The 6,577-nt window shown below is 40.3% G+C and overlaps 1 pseudogene; it reads left to right on the top strand.

Moving 5' to 3' along the window:
* Nucleotides 1-1,161: 1,161 nt before the first annotated feature.
* LOC110541723 (transcription factor E2F6-like) lies at nucleotides 1,162-1,938 on the top strand (annotated as a pseudogene).
* Nucleotides 1,939-6,577: the final 4,639 nt, after the last annotated feature.

Below are 6,577 nucleotides of genomic sequence, written 5' to 3'. Positions count from 1 at the left end.
CCTGTGCTAATGAGTTCTAGGCTCTTCCACACTTTTTCTTCTAAGAGGTTTAGTGTATCTGGTTTTATTTTGAGGTCTTTAATCCACTTGGACTTCAGTTTTGTGTAGGGTGATGAATATAGATATATTTTCATTTGGGTACTAGACCTATAAGATAGGATAAACATACTAAAATCTGTACACCTAAAGAAGATAAACAAGAAAGAGGACCCCGGGTAAGATGATCAATCCTCACTTAGAAAGACAAATGGAATGGGCATTGGAAGTAGGAGAAAACAAGTAACAAGACAGGAGCCTACCACAGAGGGCCTGAGAAAGATTCTACATAGCAGTGCATCAAAGCACATGCTGAGACTCATAACCAAACCTTTGGCAGAGTGCAGTGTCTCATATGAAGAAAGGGGAAGTTAGTATGACCTGGAGAGGACAAGATCTCCACAAGGACCAAATATATCTGGGCACAGATATCTCTTCTGAGACTGATACTCCACCAAGGACCATGTATGGATATAACCTAGGACCCCTGCTCAGATATAGCCCATGCTAGCTCAGTATCCAAGTGGGTACCCTAATAAGGGGAACAGGGACTATTTCTGACATGAAGTCAATGGTTGACTCTTTGACTCCTCACCCCACCGCAGGCAGGAGCATCCTTGCTAGGCTACTGAGGAGGACATTGTAGCCAGTCCTGAAAATACCTGATACTCTAGGGTCAGATGAAAGGGGAGGAGACCTCTCCTATCAGTGGACTTGGAAAGGAAAGAGATGAGGGAGGTAAGGTGGGATTGGGAGGAAATGAGGGAGGGGGCTACGGCTGGGATACAAAGTAAAAACCTGCAATTAATATTTAAAAAATAAAAAAATTATTTAAAAAATAATAAAAAATAAAAACAATAATGGGTGCACTGGGCATGGGGGAAGATGCCCGGGCCCCTGAACCTGCGAGCTTTCTCAGTTACTATGGTTCCCTTGGCACCTGAGTGCAGTGCTGGGCGATTGGGGGCGCGATGCTCAGTGGGTAGATCCGCAGCTCTGCGTGGGTGGAGCAGGTGGTAGGGCAGAGCTGAAGGAGTTGTGGGGCCGGAGAAGCACGTGCCAAGCCATGGGGTAGGGGAAGGTAGCAGGGCACGTGGGGAGCAAGGGGTTCGGGCCTGGGGCAGCATGAGTCAGCAGTGGCCAGCTGGGAGACTGCCTAGCTGGTGGACCAGGCGCAGGAAACCTTGCTCAGCTGCTGTTGACACTTCTCAAGGTGGAGACCCTACTGCCATCAAAAATAAGGGTTAATGTAGAAGGAAACATTCGGTATATTTTTTGAGGAAAGCTCGGAAAGTGAAGAGGCCCCATTTTGATGTGTCACTGGTGTACTTAACTCGCAAGTTTATGGATCTTGTCAGATCTGCCCCTGGGGGCATCCTTGACTTAAACAAGGTTGTCCGGAAAAAGCGTGTATGACATCATCAATGTCTTGGATGGCACTGAGCTGTTGGAAAAGAAATTAAAAAACCACTCTCAGCGGATAGGCTCTGACCTGAGTAACTTCGGAGCCGTACCCCAACTGAAGAAACTGCAGGCCAAGCTCTCCGACCTCTCGGCGATGGAAGACACCTTGGATGCGTTGATTAGACATTGTGCTCAGCGACTGTTGGAGTTGACAAAGAAAATGAAAGACTATAGTACGGGACCTATCAGGATATCCACAACATTCAAGCTTTCCACGAAGAGATTGTCATTGCAGTGAAGGCTCCAGAGGAATCCAGACTGGATGTTCCGGCTCCCAGAGAAGATTCTATCATAGTGTGCATCAGGAGCACCAAAGGACCCAGTGATGTCTGTCTGTGCGAAGTAAAACAGAATCACTCAAATGGTAAAACAACCGATGGACTAGCGGCCTATCCATCTACAAGCAGACATCTGGAATGCCCAGAGAAAGAAGACTAGCCTCCTGCGTGAGGTGAAAAAAAACGCTCAGCGTGAGCAGCTCACAGCAGTGCAAAGCGATGAAGGTTTTGGAGCATCCTGCCTAGATGAATTATGTACCGATTTGATCCTCAGCAACAAGTCTCGTGGAGGTGGAGGGCTCTTGTGCTCCTTCTAGGTTTGCAGCAGCGTTGAAGGCCAGTAGTGTTCTCTAGTATCTTCCTGCTTTCGGTTCCTGGATGGTTTCCACATTCAAAATCAGCTCTTTCAATAATCCTTCACTGCCTTTTGTCAGTAAAATGGACTCTTGCCTCCTGAAATCATTTGATCACAAAGACTGACACAAGAACAGACATCTGGCCAGCTGGCCTCGCACTCTGCCCTGCCCTGATGGATGGTGTTAATTGTCTTAGAATAGTTCACATTTGCAGTGAGGTCTTGCACGCAGGTAAGGCGCACACACGGGGCCATATGTGGCCCCTTTGTATATATCTGTATCATGTTTAGATTATTATGAGATGTGTCTGAGTGAGACCTACCCTAGAACAGCCAAAATAATGTCTATAGGGAAAATGGCAGACACATCTCTACTTTCTCAGTACCCGCAACTTACCAGAACCCTCTGAATGGGGGTGTGAGGAGTTTTTAAAAGTTCTACATGTAGAAGTTTCATAGATGCTTGTACATTTAGGTTCATGTACTTGAAGTATTATAATACGGTCTGCAGCGCTACGACGGAGCCGGCTACTTCTTGATTCTAAGCTGTCCACAGAGTCAATATGTCTCAGTAGATTGGCGGCATGCCTCAAGGCATCGAGGGGAAATACAGAAATGCCATCCGGCAATGGGTCAGTTCACTGCAATGTGAATTTGGTCGTGGTGAAATTAAAAGCGTTATTATGCTTCTTGTGAGTAGATTTCACAATGTGTTTCTGCGTGCAGCCTTGCTCCTCCACAGAGGGGCTTACCTCCCAGGCATTGTACCCTGCCCACGCTCCAGCTCTCATCGCGCCTTCCCAAGCACCCAGCTATTTCTACCTCAGTGAGTAAGTCATTTACCTCTCTGTGCTTCAGTTTACTCCACTAGACTGTGAGCTCCGCGAGAGAACTTTTTATGTATTTGTGCTCAGCACCGTGCACCACGCCTAATCCAAAACAAGTGCCCAATAAATGTCTAGCAAACGAGTGAGAGGCTGAGTGCAATGTGCGGCTGATGAACCCTGGCTTGTGGTACAGGAGTCTGGGCCTCACCTTTAGTATGTCAAACCTGCCCCGCTTTACAAAAGAGTTGAAGCAACTTGATATAACCACTGTGTATACAAAATAAATAAATAAATAAAATAGGGATCCAAATTTAAAGTATTGAAAAAAAAAAACAACTATGAGGTTTTACTCTTTCCTGATATTTCTAAATTTTAAATCATGTATCAAACGGTATGGAGTGAATCGCATATAATCCTGTTCATTTTAACATTTTACTTTAAAAACTATTGCAAAGAAATGCAATGACTATTGCAAAAAATACGTATGAATTTTGTGAATATAAGAAATTAAGGGGTCTTACGGGTATCTTAATTTTGTATGAGATTAGGAAACAAGGTAAATATCATTAGTGTTGATCAAGAAAAGTCCAGTTCAAGAAAATGTTTTAGTCCAGTACCCCCAACTTCCTCAGTGACATTTCATAAATTGAACCTGATAATATTTTCAGGCTGTGATTCTGATTCTGTCAGTTCCTAACTGCTTCTATCAGTACATTTGATTTTGAGTCACTATTTAAATATTAATGTGTAAAAGACCAATCAAGAGATGTTACTTTAAACTTATTTGAACTGGCCATTGTTTACAAACAACTCCTTTTCTACGGCAATAATATTGTTTTGTGATTATATCTTCAAGCTTACTTTTTGATGATAGGCCCGACACTAAATCTCCGTGGGTGTATTTAATATCATTTTTTTGAATCCACACAGAAAAGTTGTAACTCTTCTGTTTGGAAAATGAAGTAAGATATTTCTTTTTTATTTTTTTTCCTTTCTTTTAAATTCTTTATTAATTATATTTTATTCATGTTGTATCCCCCCTGTGGTTCTATCCCTCCTCCAGTCCCAATCCCTCCCTTCCTCTACCCTCTGCATGCATGCCCCTCCCCAGGTCCACTGATGAGGGAGGTCTTCTTTTCCTTCCTTCTGATCCTGGTCAATTAGGTCTCATCAGGACTTGCTGCGTTCTCTTCTTCTGTGACCTGGTAATGCTGCTTCCCCTTCAGGAGGAGGTAATTAAAGAGCAGGCCAATCAGTTCATGTCAGAGACGGTCCATATTCCTATTACAATGGAACCCACTTAGATACTGAACTGCCATGGGCTACATCTGTGCATGTTATCTCTAGACAAACCCTTAGCCAAACTAACTAAAAGGCAGAGAGAAACTATCCAAATCAACAAAATCAGAAACGAAAAGGGGGACATAACGACAGACAGTGAAGAAATCCAAACAATAATTAGGTCTTACTTCCAAAGTCTATATGCCACAAAATTTGAAAATCTAAATAAAATGGACAATTTTCTTGACCGATTCTACATGCCAAAGCTGAATCAAGACCAGGTAAACCAATTAAATAGTCCTATGTCCCCTAAGGAAATAGAAGCTGTCATCAAAAGTCTACCATGCAAAAAAAGCCCAGGGCCAGATGGTTTCAGTGCAGAATTCTACCAGACTTTCAAAGAAGAACTAACACCAATACTCTTCAAACTATTCCACAAAAAGAAACAGAAGGAACACTACCAAACTCATTCTATGAAGCCACAGTCACCTTGGTACCTAAACCTCACAAAGACTCAACAAAGAAAGAGAATTTCCGGCCAATCTCCCTTATGAACATTGAAGTAAGTTACTTCAACGTAAGTAACTTCTGCATGTTAAACTGTCTTAAGAGTAAATCTTATATATATGTGATATTTGATAGAAATCTGCCATCTTGCTGTCTTCCTTGAAATACTAATATCAATTTTCAAAGGCTTCCTTTAAGGATAACATGAAAATAAAATAAATGTATCAGATACCACCTTTAAATCTTGTACTTTTCTTCTATTAGTTTTAGACACTGTGTTCAAACCAGCATGTAACACAAGAAAAGTGTAAATTTTCTTTGGGTAGAAGGGCTAAATGTAGTGATAAGGCCTATTTTATGATGTAACTGATGGCACATTTCTCTCTTTTTTTTTTGTTCTTTTTAATTTAGTTACTTTTTAATTAAATTTTTATTTTTAATAATAATTACAGTTTATTCACTTTGTATCCCAGCTGTAGCCCCCCCATTCCCTCTCAATCCCACCTTCATCTCCACTCTGCCCCTTTCCAAGTCCACTGATAGAGGAGGTTCTCCTCCCCTTCCATCTGACCCTAGATTATCAAGTCTCATCAGGACTTGTTGCATTGTCCTCCTCTGTAGCCTGGCAAGGCTGCTCCTCCATCTGGGGGATAGGGAGTGGAATGACACATTTCTAAAGCCACAAGAGTTCTTGGCCAACATCCTGTTTCTATAGAAGAAGACTTAATGTGGGCTAAAAGACTGGTTTATGGGTTTGTGGAAGGATTGGAAGTCCTGTAGCACTTCGCAAGCAAAATCTAGACTGGCCTTACATCCTCAAAGACAGATTGTCTCTCCTTTATATAAATTATACATGATAACCATTTTATTTCTCTAAGAATTCAATAATATACCAAAATAGATGAACCATTACTATAAAAATAATCTAAATTAAAAACAATTAGCTTGCCATTGATAATCAAAGAATATAATTTAACACTTTTATTATGAAATAGTTTAGTTAAAAAATTAGTTAATCACTGATTTTATTTCACTTAATATCTATTGAAGAATATAAAAGATTCTGACATCATCATAAATTTAAAACAAAGAGAAAGTGAGAGGTAAAATAGACCTTTTATTCATAGTATACATTCAATAGTAGTTGAAATCTCAATAATATAGAACGAGACATGAACTCCTCTAAATTCCAATACTGCCTATTGAATGTTTTTTAGCTTATTTTGAGTTAATAATAATAATTATAAATTATCAGGTGATTTATTAATTAAAAAAATTTCAGTGATTTACAATAATATTTTTAAAGTTAGGTTCATCCTTTGCATGATAAGTTTTGAATAGTATGTTGCATAATATCATGCTAACCAGACAGGATTCAACTTCTGCAATTGGTTATTATTTATTACTATTTTCATTATTGATTATTATTAGTAATATGCAAATGTTCAAAATTAGAAAGTCAAATTTGAGAATAGGAAGTATTATGAAAGACCTTACATTTGAGATTACTATTATACATTCTTATTTCAAAATAACAGAATTATTTTTGTCATTTCTGTAATTTTATTTATTTTTATTTTTATTAGTTACATTTTATTAACGCTGTATTCCAGCTGTATCCCACTCCTCATTACCTCTCAAACCCTCATTCCCTCCCTCATCTCCTCCCTGTCCCTTTCCAAGTCCATGGATTGGGGAGGACCTCCTCCCCTTTCATCTGACCCTGTTTTATCAGGTATCTTCAGGACCAGTTGCAAAGTCCTCCTCTGTGGCCTAGCAGGACTGCTCCTCCCTTGGGGAGTGGAGAGGTCAAAGAGCCTGCAATTGAG

Source organism: Meriones unguiculatus, chromosome 3 (assembly GCF_030254825.1).
Source record: "Meriones unguiculatus strain TT.TT164.6M chromosome 3, Bangor_MerUng_6.1, whole genome shotgun sequence".
Classification (NCBI taxonomy): domain Eukaryota; kingdom Metazoa; phylum Chordata; class Mammalia; order Rodentia; family Muridae; genus Meriones; species Meriones unguiculatus.
The sequence above is the reverse complement of the archived record's forward strand: the minus strand, read 5'-3'. Positions and strand labels throughout refer to the sequence as shown.